Genomic DNA, 20,003 nt, shown 5'->3' on the forward strand with positions numbered 1-20,003 from the left:
TCATGACTTTGACGGATGACTCTAAGTTACACGCAATATTCCAACATGAAACACTGATGATATACTCCAATAAAAGGTGTTATCTTGTTACTCACCTAAAAGTCACTCACCTAAAGTTACTCACCTAAAAGTCACTCACTTAAAAGTTACTCACCTAAAAGTCACTCACCTAAAGTTACTCACCTAAAAGTCAATCACCTAAAAAATATTCACTTAAAAGTTACTCCCCTAAAAGTTACTCAAAAGTTACTCACCTAAAAGCCACTCACCTAAAAGTCCATCCATCCATCCATTTTCTACCGCTTATTCCCTTCGGGGTCGCGGAGGGTGCTGGAGCCTATCCCAGCTACAATCGGGCGGAAGGCGGTGTACACCCTGGACAAGTCGCCATCTCATCGCAGGTCCAACACAGATAGACAGACAACATTCACACTCACATTCACACACTAGGGCCAATTTTTAGTGTTGCCAATCAACTTATCCCCAGGTGCATGTTTTTGGAGGTGGGAGGAAGCCGGAGTACCAGGAGGGAACCCACGCAGTCACAGGGAGAACATGCAAACTCCACACAGAAAGATCCCGAGGGGGGTGATTGAACTCACGACTACTCAGGACATTCGTATTGTGAGGCAGACGCACTAAGCCCTCTGCCACCGTGCTGCCCCCACCTAAAAGTCACTCACCTAAAAGTTACTCACCTAAAAGTTACTCACCTAAAAGTCACTCACCTAAGTCACTCACCTAAAAGTTACTCACCTAAAAGTTACTCACCTAAAAGTCACTCACCTAAAACATACTCACCTAAAGTTATTCACCTAAAAGTTACTCACCTAAAACATACTCACCTAAAGTTACTCACCTAAAAGTCACTCACCTAAAAGTCACTCACCTAAAAGTCCCTCACTTAAAAGTTACTCACCTAAGAGTAACTCAACTAAATGTCTCTCAAGTAAAAGTCACTCACCTTCAAGTCACTCACCTAAAAGTTATTCAGCTAAAAGTTACTCACCTAAAAGTTACTCACCTAAAAACCACTCACCTAAAAGTTACTCACCTAAAACATACTCTTTTAAAAGTTACTCACCTAAAAGTTACTTACCTAAAAGTCACTCACCTAAAAGTCACTTACTTAAAAGTTACTCACATAAAAATCCCTCACCTAGAAGTTACTCACCGTAAAGTTACTCACCTAGAAGTCACTAACCTAGAAGTTACTCACCTAAAAGTTACTCACCTAAAAGTCACTAACCTAAAAATTACTCACCTAAAAGTCACTCACCTAAAAGTCATTCTAATAAAAGTTTCTCACCTAAATGTCACTCACCTAAAAGTCACTCACCTAAAAGTTACTCACCTAAAAGTCCCTCACCTAAAAGTCCCTCACTTAAAAGTTACTCACCTAAGAGTAACTCAACTAAATATCTCTCACGTAAAAGTCACTCACCTAAAAGTCACTCACCTAAAAGTTACTCAGCTAATAGTCACTCACTTAAGTTACTCACATAAAAATCCCTCACCTAGAAGTTACTCACCGTAAAGTTACTCACCTAAAAGTCCCTCACCTAGAAGTTACTCACCTAAAGGTTACTCACCTAAAAGTCACTAACCTAAAAATTACTCACCTAAAAGTCACTCTAATAAAAGTTACTCACCTAAAAGTCATTCACCTAAAAGTCACTCACCTGAAAGTTGCTCACTTAAAAGTTACTCACCTAAGAGTAACTCAACTAAATGTCTCTCACGTAAAAGTCACTCACCTAAAAGTCACTCACCTGAAAGTCACTCACCTAAAAGTTACTCACCTAAAAGTCACTCGCCTAAAAGTTACTCACCTAAAAACCACTCACCTAAAAGTTACTCACCTAAAACATACTCTTATAAAAGTTACTCACCTAAAAGTTACTTACCTAAAAGTCACTCACCTAAAAGTCACTTACTTAAAAGTTACTCACCTAAAAGTTACTCACCTAAAAGTCACTTACTTAAAAGTTACTCACCTAAAAGTCACTCACCTAAAAGTCACTTACTTAAAAGTTACTCACCTAAAAGTTACTCACCTAAAAGTCACTTACTTAAGTCACTCACCTAAAAGTCACTCACCTAAAAGTCACTCACCTAAAAGTTACTCACCTAAAACATACTCACTTAAAAGTCACTCACCTAAAGTCACTCACCTAAAGTCACTCACCTAAAAGTCACTCACCTAAAAGTCACTCACCTAAAAGTTACTCACCTAAAACATACTCACTTAAAAGTTACTCATTTAAAAGTTACTCAACTAAAAGTCTCTCAACTAAAAGTCACTTACTTAAAAGTCACTCACCTAAAAGTCACTCACCTAAAAGTCACTCACTTAAAAGTTACTCACCTAAGAGTAACTCAACTAAATGTCTCTCACGTAAAAGTCACTCACCTAAAAGTCACTCACCTAAAAGTTACTCAGCTAAAAGTTACTCACCTATAAGTCACTCACCTAAAAGTCACTCACCTAAAAGTCACTCACCTAAAAGCCACTCACCTAAAAGTTACTCACCTAAAAGTTACTCACCTAAAACATACTCACCTAAAAGTCACTCACCTAAAAGTCACTTACTTAAAAGTCACTCACCTAAAAGTCACTCACCTAAAAGTTACTCACCTAAAAGTCACTTACTTAAAAGTTACTCACCTAAGTCACTCACCTAAAAGTAACTTACTTAGAAGTTACTCACCTAAAAGTTACTCACCTAAAAGTCACTCCCCTAAAAGTCACTCCCCTATAAGTCACTCACTTAAAAATCACTCACCTAAAAGTCACTCCCCTAAAAATCACTCCCCTAAAAATCACTCACCTAAAAGTTACTCCCCTAAAAGTCACTCACCTGAAAGTCACTCACCTAAAAGTCACTCACCTAAAAGTCACTCACCTAAAAGTTACTCACCTAAAAGTCACTCACCTAAAACCCACTCACCTGAAAGTTAATCACCTAAAAGTTACTCACTTAAAAGTTACTCACTTAAAAGTCACTCACCTAAAAGTTACTCAGCTAAAAGTTACTCAGCTAAAAGTTACTCACCTAAAAGTTACTCACTTAAAAGTCACTCACCTAAAGTCACTCACCTAAAGTCACTCACCTAAAAGTCACTCACCTAAAAGTCACTCACCTAAAAGTTACTCACCTAAAAGTCACTCACCTAAAAGTTACTCAGCTAAAAGTTACTCAGCTAAAAGTTACTCACCTAAAAGTTACTCACCTAAAAGCCATTTACCTAAAAGTTACTCACCTAAAACATACTCACTTAAAAGTTACTCACCTAATAGTTACTCACCTTAAACATACTCACTTAAAAGTTACTCACCTAAAAGTTACTCACCTAAAAGTTACTCACCTAAAAGCCATTTACCTAAAAGTTACTCACCTAAAACATACTCACTTAAAAGTCACTCACTTAAAGGTTACTCACCTAAAAGTTACTCACCTAAAAGTCACTCACCTAAAGTTACTCACCTAAAAGTTACTCACCTAAAAATCACTCACCTAAAAGTCACTTACTTAAAAGTTACTCATCTAAAAGTCACTCACCTAAAAGTTACTCAACTAAAAGTCACTCACCTAAAATTCACTCACTTAAAAGTTACTCACCTAAGAGTAACTCACCTAAAAGTCACTCACCTAAAAGTCACTCCCCTAAAAGTCACTCCCCTAAAAGTCACTCACTTAAAAATCACTCACCTAAAAGTCACTCCCCAAAAAATCACTCCCCTAAAAATCACTCACCTAAAAGTTACTCACCTAAAACTCACTCACCTAAAAGTCACTCCCCTAAAAATCACTCCCCTAAAAGTTACTCACCTAAAAATCACTCCCCTAAAAGTTACTCCCCTAAAAGTTACTCACCTAAAAATCACTCACCTTAAAGTTACTCACCTAAAAGTTACTCACCTAAAGGTTACTCCCCTAAAAGTCACTCCCCTAAAAGTTACTCACCTAAAAGTCGGTCACCTAAAAGCGCTGACTCAGCAAAGGTCCTTCTTTCTGCAGCAAATGAGATTACTTCTTTGCCGTCGCCTTTTTATAGGGAAAGCAAATCTTTAGTTTGAATAGAAACACAATACTGACCTACTAGTTGACACACTTCTTAGATTGTAAGGAAGTTTCCTATTTCCGCTCTCTGATGTCCTTGGTGACAAACATCAATGTTCCAACACGAGTACACGTCATTTGTCCTAAATCTTGTGTGTGATAGAAGTGCTACTCCAGTACTGCTAATAATATTTATATTATGTATGGAACTCAGTCAACCAAGCACTTGTACTTTTGTTCGCTGATGTGTGTGTGTCATAGTGAAGTGTTAGACGTGTGTGCGTGTGTGTGTGTGTGTGTGTGTGTGTGTGTGTGTGTGTGTGTGTGTGTGTGTGTGTTCTTGTATTTCTACCCTTCTTGAGACATCAACAAGGAAAAGTAGCTTCCATATGAGGACCGGTGAACAAGTTAGGACATAAATAATGGTCCTAATACCAAAAAAACATTGCATTTAATAGAGAGTCAAATACTACATTCCGTGAACATTGCTCCAAAGTCAGGATTTTTTGTTGATTTAATGTGCATACAAAAGTAAACATTGACAGGTGCAAAGGCAGCAATACAGGATAGAACAAGATTGCAGCTAAAGAAGGACTTCCCTATTCATCCCCGAAAAAACCTGCCAGGTGAACAGTTGATTTTACGACCTCCGGTGCTGACGTAAGACAACCCGCGGATGAACAAATACACTACGGTACTGAGACTGTGGTGGCCATTAACAGTTACCCTCTACAGCTGGGTTGCCCAAAGTGAGGCACAGGGGCCAACTGTGGTCTGTGACTCGTTTGTCATCGGCCTTAAGCACATTACAAAAAACAGAAAATAGAAAATGTCTCATTTGCACCCCTGGTGGTGAAATTTATCACAATTAGTAGGTCCCAAAAAGGAGGGATTTTTCTAATTGACTGTGTGTCGGTTTTAAAAATGGGCGTGGCTAAGAGGGGAGGAGTATATTTACAGCTAGAATTCACCAAATCAAGTATTTCTTATATATATTAAGTATTTCTTATATATATATATATATATCCATCCATCCATCCATTTTCTACCGCTTATTCCCTTTGGGGTTGCGGGGGGCGCTGGAGCCTATCTCAGCTACAATCGGGCGGAAGGCGGGGTACACCCTGGACAAGTCGCCACCTCATCGCAGTATATATATATATATATATATATATATATATATATATATATATATATATATATGTATATATATATATATGTATGTATAGCTAAAATTCACTGAAAGTCAAGTATTCCTTATATATATATATATATATATATATATATATATATATATATATATATATATATATATATATATATATATATATATAAATACTTGAATTTCAGTGTTCATTTATTTACACATATACACACACATAACACTCATCTACTCATTGTTGAGTTAAGGGTTGAATTGTCCATCCTTGTTCTATTCTCTGTCACTATTTTTCTAACCATGCTGAACACCCTTTCGCAGGTACCCAGAAAGGTTTCGAGTACCACCAAAAAAATGGAATCTCTGAAGACAGTATAAAAATCTGTGTTAAAGGTGTACAAATACTGTTTGTATAATAAGCATGTTATTGTTTACAAATGAGGGTTAAGAGTTCAGTACTAAAAAAAAGAAAAAAGAATGCGGCTTACGTACAGTTTTTTAATTGAGCTGCTGCATTTTTTGGTTGGGTTGTTTATTTTGAGTAACTTCTACATTTCTAAAAGGGGAGGAATGTAATAGAGTGATCTATGTTTGTCTGTTGCCATCTCCTGGTGAATGTTGGCTATAGCGTACTGGGGTTACTTTTTGGTTGGCCAACGATTTACGTGGTGTTGCGCACCTGACGTCAAGTGTGTGAGTCTGTTCTGAAGTCTACAGTAAAGAGACGTACTTCATCACCTCGCCTGGTTATTGCCTCCAACTCAATATATTACAACAACATTGCTGTTTACGGCAGACGAACTGCTTTACGGTAGACGAAAACGTGACTGCTGTTGTTGTGTGTTGTTACCGCGCTGGGAGGACGTTAGTTAAACTGCCGAACAATAAACCCACATAAGAAACCAAGAACTCGCCCTCGATCATTCTACAGTTATAACGTGTTTGGGCAGGCACGCTGTTTATATCGTGGGAAAGCGGACGTGAAAACAGGCTGTTGACACGTCACTCAGGTCCGCATGGAGCTGGAGGGGGCGTGGCTTCCAGCTCCGCCTGAATTTCGGGAGATTTTCGGGAGAAAATTTGTCCCGGGAGGTTTTCGGGAGAGGCGCTGAATTTCGGGAGTCTCCCGGAAAATCCGGGAAGGTTGGCAAGTATGCCGAATTCTGTCTGTGCTGAAGCAATGAGTGTGTGTTATACCGCTGAAGAGGCTCTAGAGCTGATTTTTTCAGATGTCCAGCAAGACAACTCTGATTCAGAAGAGGAAGTGGAGGATGTATCAGAAGAAGAAGATGGGGAGGAATACAACCCAGAGCATGATGAATCATCTTCAGAAGAAGAAGAAAACCTTGAAGCTGAAAGAGAGACTTTCCTTTCAAAAAATGGCAAATTACCATGGTCCTCAGCAGGATATGACCATCAAGGCAGGCATGCAGAGCAAAACATCATAAAGATGACCCCAGGACCCACAAGGTATGCCGTTTCTCATGCCCATGACATTGTCTCTACATTCTACCTGTTCATCACACCAGCAATTGAAAAAATAATCCTGGAGATGACAAATTTGGAGGGTTTTTGCAAATATGGAGACAGCTGGAAAAAGATGGATGAGACTGACCTGCAGGCCTACTTAGGGCTGCTAATCTTAGCCGGTGTATACAGGTCCCGAGGTGAGGCTGCAACTAGTCTATGGAATGCACAGAGTGGAAGGCCAATTTTCCGAACCACAATGCCACTCAAAATCTTTCACACCTACTCAAGACTGATACGATTTGATGACCGTGAGTCAAGACCAGCAAGACGTGTGACAGACAAACTTGGAGCTATAAGAGAGATCTGGGACAATGTAGTTCTTCTGAGCACACTGCACACAGACAGTGACGTTAGCAATCGTGAGGACAGGAAGCCAGTCATCATCCTAGACTACAACCGCAACAAGGGAGGTGTGGACAACCTTAGATAAGGTGATTGGAACATACAGCTGCAGAAGGATGACTGCCCGCTGGCCCCTGGTCATCTTCCACAACATCATTGATGTTTCCTCCTACAATGCCTTTGTGATTTAGAGAGAGATCAACCCGACCTGGATGTCTCGTAAGCAGAACAAGAGGAGGGTGTTCCTGGAGAAGCTGGGAAAGGCACTTGTAATTCCACTCATTGAAAGAAGGAAGCAACAGTTGTGAAAGCTATTCAGAGTGCAGGACATCCTGATCAACCTGAGGATCCAGCTACCACAGCCACTTCCCCAGCTGGGGCAAATGTAAACAATCAAATGTAGATACTTTTCTTATGCCTTCTGATCTCTCACTCTCTCTATGTCCACTACTTCATACTTGCCAACCCTCCCGGATTTTCCGGGAGACTCTCGAAATTCAGCGCCTCTCCCGAAAACCTCCCGGGACAAATTTTCTCCCGAAATCCATGCGGACCTGAGTGACGTCAGGTGCGCAACACCACGTAAATCGTTGGCCAACCAAAAAGTAACCCCAGTACGCTATAGACAACATTCCCCAGGAGATGGCAACAGACAAACATAGATCACTCTATTAAGTTCCTCCCCTTTTAGAAATGTATAGAAGTTACTCAAAATAAATAAACAACCCAACCAAAAAATGCAGCAGCTCAATTAAAAAACTGTACTTAAGCCACATTCTTTTTATTTTATTTTTTAGTACTGAACTCTTAACCCTCATTTGTAAAAAAAAAAATAACATGCTTATTATACAAACAGTATTTGTACACCTTTAACACAGATTTTTATACTGTCTTCAGAGATTCAGTTTTTTTGGTGGTACTCGAAACCTTTCTGGGTACCTGCGAAAGGGTGTTCAGCATGGCTAGAAAAATAGTGACAGAGAATAGAACAAGGATGGACAATTCAACCCTTAACTCAACAATGAGTAGATGAGTGTTATGTGTGTGTATATGTGTAAATAAATGAACACTGAAATTCAAGTATTTATTTTATATATATACACATATATATATATATATATATATATATATATATATATATATATATATATATATATATATATATATATATATATATATATATATATATATATATAATAAAATAAATATATACTGTATATAGCTAGAATTCACTGGAAGTCAAGTATTTCTTATATATATATATATATATATATATATGTGTGTGTATATGTATATATATATATATATATATATATATATATATATATATATATATATATATATATATATATATATATATATATATATATGTGTATATATATATATATATATTTGTGTATATATATATATATATATATATATGTATATATATATATATATATATATATATATATATATATATATATATATATATATATATATATATATATATATATATATATATATGAAATACTTGACTTGGTGACTTATAGCTGTAAATATACTCCTCCCCTCTTGGTCAATCGGGAGCAGGTGAGGAAACCACCGATCACACCAGAGAAACATGGAAGCCACACAGGAAGTAGAAGAAAGTAAGAGCGCTGGACAAGAAGTGAATATAAAGCAAGCATAAAAACTGTGATAGCGGATATTGACACATTACCATATTTTTCGGAGTATAAGTCGCACCGGAGTATAAGTCGCACCTGCCGAAAATGCATAATAAAGAAGGAAAAAAACATATATAAATCGCACTGGAGCCCGGCCAAACTATGAAAAAAACTGCGACTTATAGTCCGAAAAATACGGTAATTAGCATTATTTGGTCCCTTCAGGACAGTTTTTGGTAGTACATGTTTATATACTACATTACCCAGAAGGCTTAGTGTTGTAGACAGGAACAGGAAGTAGGTGTGAGCTACAACAATTGTGTACTTTGATTGATGTTTACATGTTGTTGTCGTCTACACAAGAAACAAACCCATTTTTGTACACACATTTTTATGCACTCGTTAGCGTTCTAATACTAGCATGATAGCTTTTTTTTGCTAGTTTCTCGAGTATACACGTCAGCATCAAATATTTGGTTACTTGACAAATGTTACCTCTTAGCATCTTAACGTTAGAGTGCTAGCTTTATTTTTGAGCTATTTCTGTAGGTAAACACCTCAGTCATATTATGCTACTTGATGCATGCTATAATTAGCATGCTAGCATTTTAAACACATTTTTCAGGTACACACTAGAGAGTAATATATTTTGGCACTTGACTCATGTTACAGTTAGCATGCCTGGTTTTTTTTGATAATTTAGCAGGTATGCGCCATAGTGTCATATACTTTGGTATTTCAATAATGTTAACTTTAAGCATGCTATTGTTAGCATGATACTGTTAGCATGCTAGCTTTTTTTAACCTAATTTTGTAGGTATACACTTCCGTCATATTATTGTACTTGATGCATGCTATTATTACCATGCTAACATTTTTAACACATTTTTCAGGTACATACCAGAGAGTAATAAATGTTGGCACTTGAAGCATGTTACAGTTAGCATTTAAATTAGCATGCCAGCTTTTTTTAGCTGATTTAGCAGGTATACACCTCAGTTTCACATATTTTGTTACTTGACAAATGCTACCTCTTAGCATCTTAACATTAGAAAGCTAGCTTTTTAGATAATTTAGCAGGTATAAGCCTGGTATTTCAGTAATGCCAACTGTAAGCATGTTATTGTTAGCATAATACTGTTAGCGTGCTAGCTTTTTTTAACCTAATTTTGTATTTGTACACCTCCGTCATATTATGGCACTAGAGGCATTCTATCGTTAGCATCCTAGTATTTACCTTTTTTTTTGTGGGTACACACCTCAGAGTAATATATTTTGGTATTTGACACATGAAGTTAGGATATAAATTCTAGATTTATACATATAATTTAGCAGGTATACGCCTCAATGTCATACTCTTTGGTATTTCACTAATGCTAACTGTAAACATGCTATTATTAGCATATTACTGTTAGCATGCTTGCTTTTTTAGCTCATTTTGCTCATATTTCTTCGCTATCTGGCCAACGTGCTAACTGTTTTCTTGGGGGGGGGGGGGGTTTGGGTTTTTTTTTGCTCAAAGTTCCACGATGCCTTACCACCATAGGTCTCTACGGAGATAGCATCCTCAAGCTGCCCCTCACCAGTCTTACAGAGGAGTTCAAGTGTGCAAAAACAAGACTCCAGATGACACTGAATGAATCCAGAGACTTGGCAGTGAGCAGCAATGCACCAACCTTGGCGACAGGACACAAATGGAGACCAGCCAAAGCAGTGAAAGAAGCAACAGCAGCCCTCAGACATGCTGACATTGTGGGCTATGTCCAGCAAGGAAGAGGAGGCTTTGGGCTAGCAGCTACCGGCTCAGCTTGGAGTAAGGCCACAGCACCAGAACAGAGGAAGATGGTATTGAACGAAGTACGTCACCAGGAGGAGGCTGCAAGATGGGCCAAGGCAGTCTCTCTGGGCAAACAGGGTCAGTGGATGATATGGGACGGTGTGGAGAGGAGTAGGATCAGCTGGAAGGACATGTGGGCCATGGAGGCGAGGCAGTTGAGCTTTGTCATCAGAGCTACATACGACATCCTTCCAACATGAGTTAATCTTCACCAGTGGTTCGGCGAAGGTGCCCTTTGTTCCATGACAGCCACCCTCAAGCACATTCTGACAGGGTGCAAAACCAGTCTCACCCAAGGATGTTACACGTGGCGTCACAATCAAGTCCTAAAGACCCTTGCGTCGAGTTACCACCACCAGCAGCCAACCACCAACAGGCCATTACCTTTGTCCGCGAAGGGGCTAAGGTAGTCAGGAGCAGCTCCATGTCACCTGAGCGAGGCCAGCTATGCTTAGCCCGCGACTGGAGGATGCTGATTGATCTTGGCCGGCAGCTTGCGTTTCCTCCGGAGATTGCCGTAACCACTCTGAGACCGGACGTGGTGCTCTGGTCCCCTTCACAAAAAAAAGGTTTTCATCATCAAACTCACAGTACCCTGGGAGGACTCAGTGGACGAGGCTTACGAGCGAAAACACCAACGCTATGCCGAGCTTGCAGCTGAAGCAAAACACTTTGGGCTGCCCAGTGGGTGGGCTGCAGAGGCTTTGTGGCAAGATTTACCACCAAATTGCTTGTAGACCTGGGAGTCCGAGGCCAAAGCCTGCGTATAGCCATCAAAACTGCATCGGAGGCAGCCGAAAGAGGCAGCCAGTGGCTGTTCATGAGGAGGAAAGACCCCTGCTGGGCCCCCAAGTAGCAAGCCAGGAGGTATGCGGTCAGCTTCAGAATCAGAATCAGCTTTATTGTCATTACGCAAGGTAACGAGATTGAGGCCATTCCATACAGTGCGATGTGTGCATGCTAGAAAAACAATGTGCAAATATATAAAAATTTAAAAAATGTAGAAGTGCAATGAATATGGTGTGAAATGAATATATACATGAAAAAACAAAACAAAAACAGGGTGGTTGGTGGAATGGGTTATTGCACCGAAGAGAAGGCAGTTATGAGGGACAATGGGGCAGTCCGTTCAGGATGGTTATGGCCCTGGGGAAGAAGCTGTTCTTTAGCCTGTTTGTTTTGGTTTTAATGCACCTGTAGCGCTTCCCAGAGGGCAGCAGGTGGAACAGGTCAGAGCCAGGGTGGGTGCTGTCTTTGATGATGGCACTGGCTCTGTTGAGGCAGCGGGAGGTGTAGATGTCCGTCAGAGAGGGGAGAGGGCGGCCGATGATCTTCTGAGCCGTCTTGACCACTCTTTGCAGCCTCTCCCTGTCTGCTGCAGTGCAGCTGCCGTACCATACCGTAATACAGTAGGTCAGCATGCTCTCGATGGACGAGCGGTAGAAGGTCAGCAGCAGGTCAGGCTTCAGGTTGTACTTCCCGAGGACTCTAAGGAAGTGTAGCCGCTGCTGAGCCTTCTTGATGATTGATGTGGTGTTGACTGTCCAGGAGAAGTCATTAGAGGTGTGGACTCCAAGGTACCTGAAGGTGTGGACCCTCTCTACACGCTCGCCGTTGATGTAGAGGGGGGCAGGGTCGGTGCTGCTCCTCCTGAAGTCGACGATGATCTCTCTGGTCTTGCTGGTGTTGAGAGCGAGGTTGTTCTCCGAAGACCAGGCCGTCAGCTTCAGGACCTCCTCTCTGTAGGCAGCCTCGTCACCCCTGGAGATGAGCCCGACCACTGTGGTATCGTCGGCAAACTTGACGGTAAGGTTGTCACTGTGGGCCGGACTGCAGTCATGGGTGTAAAGGCAGTAGAGGAGGGGGCTCAGCACACAGCCCTGTGGGGAGCCGATGCTCAGCGTGCGGGAGGATGAGAGGTGCGGGCCAAGTCTCACATTCTGGGGTCGGTCCGTTAGGAAGTCCCTTATCCAGGCGTTTGTGAGAGGGGGGAGGCCAAGAGTGTCCAGTTTATTGCAGAGTCTGTCCGGGATTTTTGAATTGAAGGCAGAGCTATAGTCCACAGAGAGCATCCGGACGTAGCTCTGCTGCTGCTCCAGGTGGTTCAGAGCAGAGTGGAGAGCAACAGCGATGGCGTCCTCTGTGGACCTGTTCGCCCGGTATGCGAACTGGTGGGGGTCGAAGTCTGGAGGGATATGGTCCTTGATGTGCTGGAGAACAAGTCGCTCGAAGCACTTCATGATTACCGGAGTGAGGGCCACTGGTCGGTAATCATTCAGGCTGGTGATGGGAGACTTCTTCGGCACCGGGATTATTGTAGATGACTTCAGGCAGGATGGGATGACTGCCTGAGCCAGGGAGAGGTTGAAGATCCTGGTGAGGGGGGGAGCGAGCTGGTGGGCGCACGTCCTGAGCACCTTTCCAGGTACTCCGTCTGGTCCGGTAGCCTTCCTGGGGTTCACAGCCAGGAGCACTCGTCTGACACTGTGCTCCTGTACAGTGAGTGGAGTGGCGCCGGAGCCCGGTGGGGGCGGGGGCAGGGCTGGAGCAGATGAGTGTCGCTGGGGGGTTTCGAAACGGGAAAAGAAACAGTTAAGCTCCTCTGCCAGTGTTGCACTCTGATCCGCAGTTGTCATATTGCAGCCTCTGAAGTTCGTGATGTCATGAATGCCCCGCCACACCTCCCGTGAGTTTTTGCTGGACAGATGGGACTCTATGCACCTCCTGTGGTCCGCCTTTGCTTTTTTAATCCCTCTCTTCAGGTCGGCTCTAGCAACACTGTACAGTGCCCTGTCCCCTGACCTGAAGGCTGCGTCGCGGGCCCTGAGGAGTGTGCGGACCTGGCTGGTCATCCAGGGTTTCTTGTTGGGGTAAACCCGGATGGTTTCTTCCACAGTCACATTCCCGATGCAGAACTTTATGTAGTCCAGCACCGTTCCTGTGGCTGTCTCCAGCTCCTGTTGTTGGAAGAGGTCCCAGTCTGTGTGTTGGAAGCAGTCCTGAAGTTTGGGGAGTGCATCGTCAGGCCAGGTCATAACAGTCTTTGTGATAGGCCTGGCCTGGCGTCTGATGGGGGTGTAGGTAGGAGAGAGCAGGAGGGAAAGATGGTCTGACTGTCCAAGCTGGGGGAGGGGTGTAGCTCTGTACGCGTGCTTTATGTTGGTATACACGTGGTCCAGGGTGTTCTTGCCCCTTGTAGAACACTTCACGTGCTGGTAGAACTTAGGGAGTACAGTCTTCAGATTGGCCTTATTAAAATCCCCTGCTATGATATGAACACCGTCGGGGTGGGCCCGCTGCTGTTCGTTGACGGTGTTCAGCAGAAGAGAGAGCGCTGTGTTTACTTTGGCGTCCGGTGGAATATACACAGCCGTGATGATAACAACAGACAGCTCTCTCGGGAGAAAAAAAGGCCGACATCTAACAGACATGTACTCCACGTCCGGGCAACAGTGCTGTTCAGTGATTGTCCCGTTGTTGCACCAGTTCTCATGCACGTAGATACAGAGCCCCCCTCCTCTGCTCTTACCGGAGTCCTTAGTTCTGTCCCGGCGGAGCAGAGTGTGTCCGGCTAGCTGCATGCTAGCATCGGGTATTTCCGGGTGAAGCCAGGTTTCGGTGATAATCATAGCACAACAGTCCCGAACATAGCGGTTTCCAGCAAGTTGTAACTCCAGGTCGTCCATCTTCTGTACAAGGGATCTGGCATTAGAGAAGAACAGGCTCGGTAGAGGTGGCTTGTGGGGTTGTTTCCTAAGCCTGAGCAAGACGCCGGACCTGCGGCCACGCTTCTGCTTCCTCTCCCTCCTCCGTCTGCGCCGTCTCCCAGACCCGACAACAAACCACGGAGAGCCCTGTGCTCTCGCTATGTCATCTGGGATGTTGTGCTCGTGGTGAAAGTCGCTCGAAACAGATATCTGGTGCGAGTTACCGATATCCAAGAGTGACTGGCGGGTGTACCGGGTGTTTGCAGTACAGGTGGTGCACAAAAGGAAAAAAAACATGAAGAAAAGAAGGAAGAAAGAGCACTGAAATGGAGAGCCGTAAGCCGCTGCGTCTGTGCGCGCCGCCATCTTGGAAAAAAAAAAAAAAAAAAAAAAAAAAGCTTAGGCTTAACTCAGGGAAAAGGACGCCCCTGCCATGCATAGTCCCATGAGAAGTCTGCTGCTCAACACCAAGGAACTCATGATTAATTGCGATTGACGCAAGCCCTGGGCCGATCACCCTGTGGCTGGCCACCCCTGGAGAGGGCGTCTAGTGATAAGGCTGAAACCCACACTACTGATGATGCGTCCAAATTGCAAAGCACCCATCCACCATTCCACCAGTCATCACTAAAGACACCAAGCACTCTTAAGTATGTGCCAGCACAACGGAGTTTACAACTTATCCTGTGTTTTGTAAACTTAGCATTTACAGTTCGACTTTTTGAAGGTGAAAACTACCGAAATGGCCCCCACATCCTTTGAGTTGTCAGTCTGCGTGGCCCTCAGTGGAAACACTTTGGGCGGCCTTGATTCATACAGTTGAGTGAAAGTGAACTCTCGAAGTCATTTCTACAAATTTGAGAAGCTTTGTTTTTTTGGAATCTACTTTCCAACACGGAATGTTAGTGGTGGTCACTGGCAGCTGCTGAAATTGCTATGCTCTCATGAAATATGCAAACAATCCGTCTTTGCCTCTCAGCGATCTGTTTAGAGGGCCGCCTGGTCATTAAACCATGAACATGACACTGATTTAGAGCAAAGATACGCGCTCGTCTCGACTGAAAAGAAAACCTTATTTGGATATTGGACTGGCTTGCAACATGTAACCATGGCAACCCTTAATTCTGCTACCTTCGTGGTTTGATACGAGTGGACCACAAAGGAACATGGAGGGTTTGCACAATACTATAAATAAATAAATATAAATACAGCAATATATATTCCAGCAATAAATGGAAAATGCAACATAAAATACAACTTGTGTATTAATACACTAAAGCATGGGTGTCAAACTCTGGCCCGTGGGCTAAAATTGGCCCGCCGTGTAATTTCACTTGAGGCGATATCAAATTAACACTAGAGCTGGCCCGCCAATTACATACAGCGGCAGTGCCACTGTAACACCGCATTCACCGCTAATAATCTCATACTTGCCAAACCTCCCGGGAGACTCCCAAAATTCAGTGCCCCTCCCGAAAATCGTCACGTCCGCTTTTCATCCAGTCCAACGAGTGCTGGCCCAATCACATAATATGTGCGGCTTCTGCAAGCACATACAAGTGAATGCAATGCATACTTGATCAACAGCAATACAGGTTACACTGAGGGTGGCCGTATAAACAACTTTAACACTGTTAGAAATATACACCACACTGTGAACCCACGCCAAACAAGAATGACAAACACATTTCGGGAGAACATCCGCACCGTAACACAACATAAACACAACAGAAACAAATAACCAGATCCCTTTGCAGCACTAACTCTTCCGGGACGCTACAAGGTGTGTGTGTGGGGGGGGAAGAGGGGGGGCGGGGTTTTGTGGTAGCGGGGGGTGTATTTTGTAGCGTCCTGGAAGAGTTAGTGCTGCAAAGGGTTCTGGGTATTTGTTCTGTTGTGTTTATGTTGTGTTACGGTGCGGATGTTCTCCCGAAATGTGTTTGTCATTCTTGTTTGGTGTGCATTCACACATATATATATATATATATATATATATATATATATATACATATATATATATATATATATATATATATATATATATATATATATATGCATATATATATATATATATATATATATATATATATATATATATATATATATATACATACATATATACATACATACATACATACATAGACATACATATATATACATATATGTATACATATATACATACATACATACATAGACATACATATATATGCATATATATATAAATATATATATATATATATATATATATATATATATATATATATATATATATATATATATATATATACACATATATATATATACATAGACATACATATATATATGTCTATGTATATATATATGTCTATGTATATATATATGTATATTTATATATATATGTATATTTATATATATATATACAGTATATATATATATATATATATATATATATATGTCTATGTATATATATATATATATGTGTTTATACATATGTATATATATATATATATATGTATATATGTATATATGTATATATATATATATATATATATATATATATATATATATATATATATATATATATATATATATATATTCTAGCTATTAACACTTGTGACACACATTTTTGCTGGCAGGCTAAATCATAATTAGCAGAGAGACAGCACGTCTCGTATAAATCTATTAACGAAGACACTCAAACGCTGATGTGCAACACTTAGAAGATCCAAAGTCCATGACCTGGTCAAGCAGCTTCGATTGTTGCACTTTTGCCCTCATTGTTTCGGTAAGTATTACTAATAATAATAGACTAGTGTCAGCGGGTCACCTGACTGATGGCTCTGACAAGATTACTGACATCATAGACCTTCAGCACAAATAGATGAAGCCCACCACTCCCCTGAGAGCGTCAGCATGGATGACTCATCTTTCCAGAACGTTTGCCTTCCAAATTGGGATTGTTCTCTGAAAGCCTGCTCCCAATCGTGTTAACGTCTGCTTTAGACGCCATTGTTGCGACGCCTTTGTAGGTCACTTTTTGTACTCAAGGTTAATGTGTCGTTACCGAGACCATTAAGGCGGACACAAGTACGTGCATGCAAAAGTTCATCCATGGCAGCAGTTTCACTTAAAATATGAATCTAATGAGTGATATCAAGTCGATACTAGGGTTGTCCCGATACCAATATTTTTTGGTACCGGTAACAAAATGAATTTCGCTACTTTTTGATACTTTTCTAAATAAAGAGGACCACAAAAATGTCAATATTGGCTTTATTTGAACAACAAATGTTACGGTACATGAAACATATGTTTCTTATTGCAATTTTGTCCTTAAATAAAATAGTGAACATTCTACACAACTTGTCTTTCAGTCGTAAGTAAACAAACAAAGGGTCCTAATTAGTCTGCTGACATATGCAGTAACACATTGTGTCATTTATCGTTCTATTATTTTCTCAAAATTATGGGGGACAAACTGGAAAAATTGATTATTAATCCACTTGTTCATTTACTGTTAATATCTGGTTACTTCCTGTTTCAACATGTTCTAGCTACACTTCTGTTAAAATGTAATAATCACTTACTCTTCTGTTCTGTGATACATTACATTAGTTTTGGATGATACCACAAATTTAGGTATCGATCCGATACCAAGTAGTTACAGGATCATACATGTCCTCATGTGTCCAGGGACGTATTTCAGAATCATCAGAATCAGAAATACTTTAATAATCCCCGACGGGAAATTAAGATTTTCAGCACATTTCCTGAGAGTATAAACATGATATGAATGTTAAAAAAGGGAAAAAGAGGTTGGGACGATAAAAAATATTGATGTAATCATAGTAGCATCGACTACGTTGTGTAGTAGAAAGGAACAATTGAATATGAGAGCAGCCAGCATGGACGAATAGAACAGACAAGTCATTGTATTGTCTGCTCGCGGAAAACAAACATCCTAATCTACGATTTGACTCCCTCGAATGGCCTTGACGCTGTGAACAACAGGAACAGGCTGTTCTGAAAACACCCCCGAGGACACCTCAATGATGGATGCTTTTAACCTCCCTCCCTCCTCAACAACACCTGGAGTCGAACTTTTGCTTGCATGCAGAACGACCCCAGTCTATGAACATTACATCATCACACCCAAGACAATGAGCACATACACACCCACGCCCCCTCCCACACCCCACGCCTTCACCACCGTTTGTTTCCCCTCGGAGTGATGGACGGCTGGCAGCGCTTCATAGCAGCAGTCGACCTCCAGGGCCCCAACTCCCCGCCCCTCTGTTGCGATTTTTCGTGATTAAATGTAACGTGTTTACGTATGCATTGCGTGGAGGTTTTTTCCCACTCCAGACTTGGCCCCCTTAGGAGCCCAGTCTAGATTGTATTTTTTTACTCATCTTTTATGGGGCGCCTTTGGCGACCTATCAGCGTTCCTGTTCTGTAACCCTGTACACTGTTTGTTTGTCTAATCTTGAACGGGTTTGTGCTGAAAACATAGTTTCCTTGTACTTGTGCAATGACAATAAAGTCCTATCCTATCCTATCCTATCCTATCCTATCCTATCCTAGTGAAGCATGTTTAGCTAGTCCTTGTCCTCCAGTGATAATGATACATGTCAGAAACATACTTTATTTGTCGCCATGGAGGCGAGGATTAGTCATTTAGAAGTAGCTAAAACACTGCCGACTGGCGGATGGATGTTAGCCGCTAGCTAGCTAGCCACGTCTTAAAGCACCTCTTCCTGAGGGCAATTCAGTGTTACAGTGTCACCTTTATCGTTAGTTTTTAGGCCAAAATGCGTCCATTCTCCCTTTTCTGTCTACACACCGTGTCTGCTTGTAAGTACTCAGTGTGTGTGCACTGCCGAACATGCTCCTCTGCTCGTAAAACCAGCAATGTCATGACGTGACGATGCGCCATCATGCCCATTAAAAAAAATGGAGAACCGGTACTTTTTAAACAGAGTATAGTACCGTTTTTGATTCATTAGTACCGCGATACTATACTACAACGCTAGTCGATACATACTTTATTTGTTACCATTTTCATGGTCATGGCTTTCAACATTTGATGATATTTTAATTTCAATGTTCAATTCAACGATATTCTCCAGGGGTGTAAAAATCTTAAGGCACTTAAAGGGGAACTGCACTCTTTTTTGTTTTAATTGTGCCAATCATTCACAATCCTTATGTAAGACAAGCACAAATATGTATTTCTTTATGCATTCTAATTTGTAAATAAACATTAGCAATAGTCAGCTAATGATGGAGTCAATAGGAGTCGCTCTATTCCGCCTATAAAGCGCTCTAAAAACATGCAAAAACCTCCGTCAAGGTTTATATACACACAGTAAGTATAGATGTAGTATCTAGTAACATTATAATAACATGTAATATTTACATGTTATCATCATACTGTAAGTATAGGTGTGGTATCTAGTAACAATCATAATAACATGTAATATTTACATATTCACATCATATTGTAAGTATATATGTCATTTAGTAACATTCATAACATGTAATAATTACATATTTTCATCACACTGTAAGTACATATGTAATGTAGTAACATTCATAATAACATGTAAAATGTACATATTTTCCTCATGCTGTAAGTATATATGTAATACAGTATTCATAATAACATGTAATATTTACATATTGTCATCATACTGCAAGTATATATGTAATGTAGTAACATTCATAATAACATGT

The sequence above is a fragment of the Nerophis lumbriciformis genome, linkage group LG01, assembly GCF_033978685.3.
Source record: "Nerophis lumbriciformis linkage group LG01, RoL_Nlum_v2.1, whole genome shotgun sequence".
In the NCBI taxonomy this organism is placed as follows: domain Eukaryota; kingdom Metazoa; phylum Chordata; class Actinopteri; order Syngnathiformes; family Syngnathidae; genus Nerophis; species Nerophis lumbriciformis.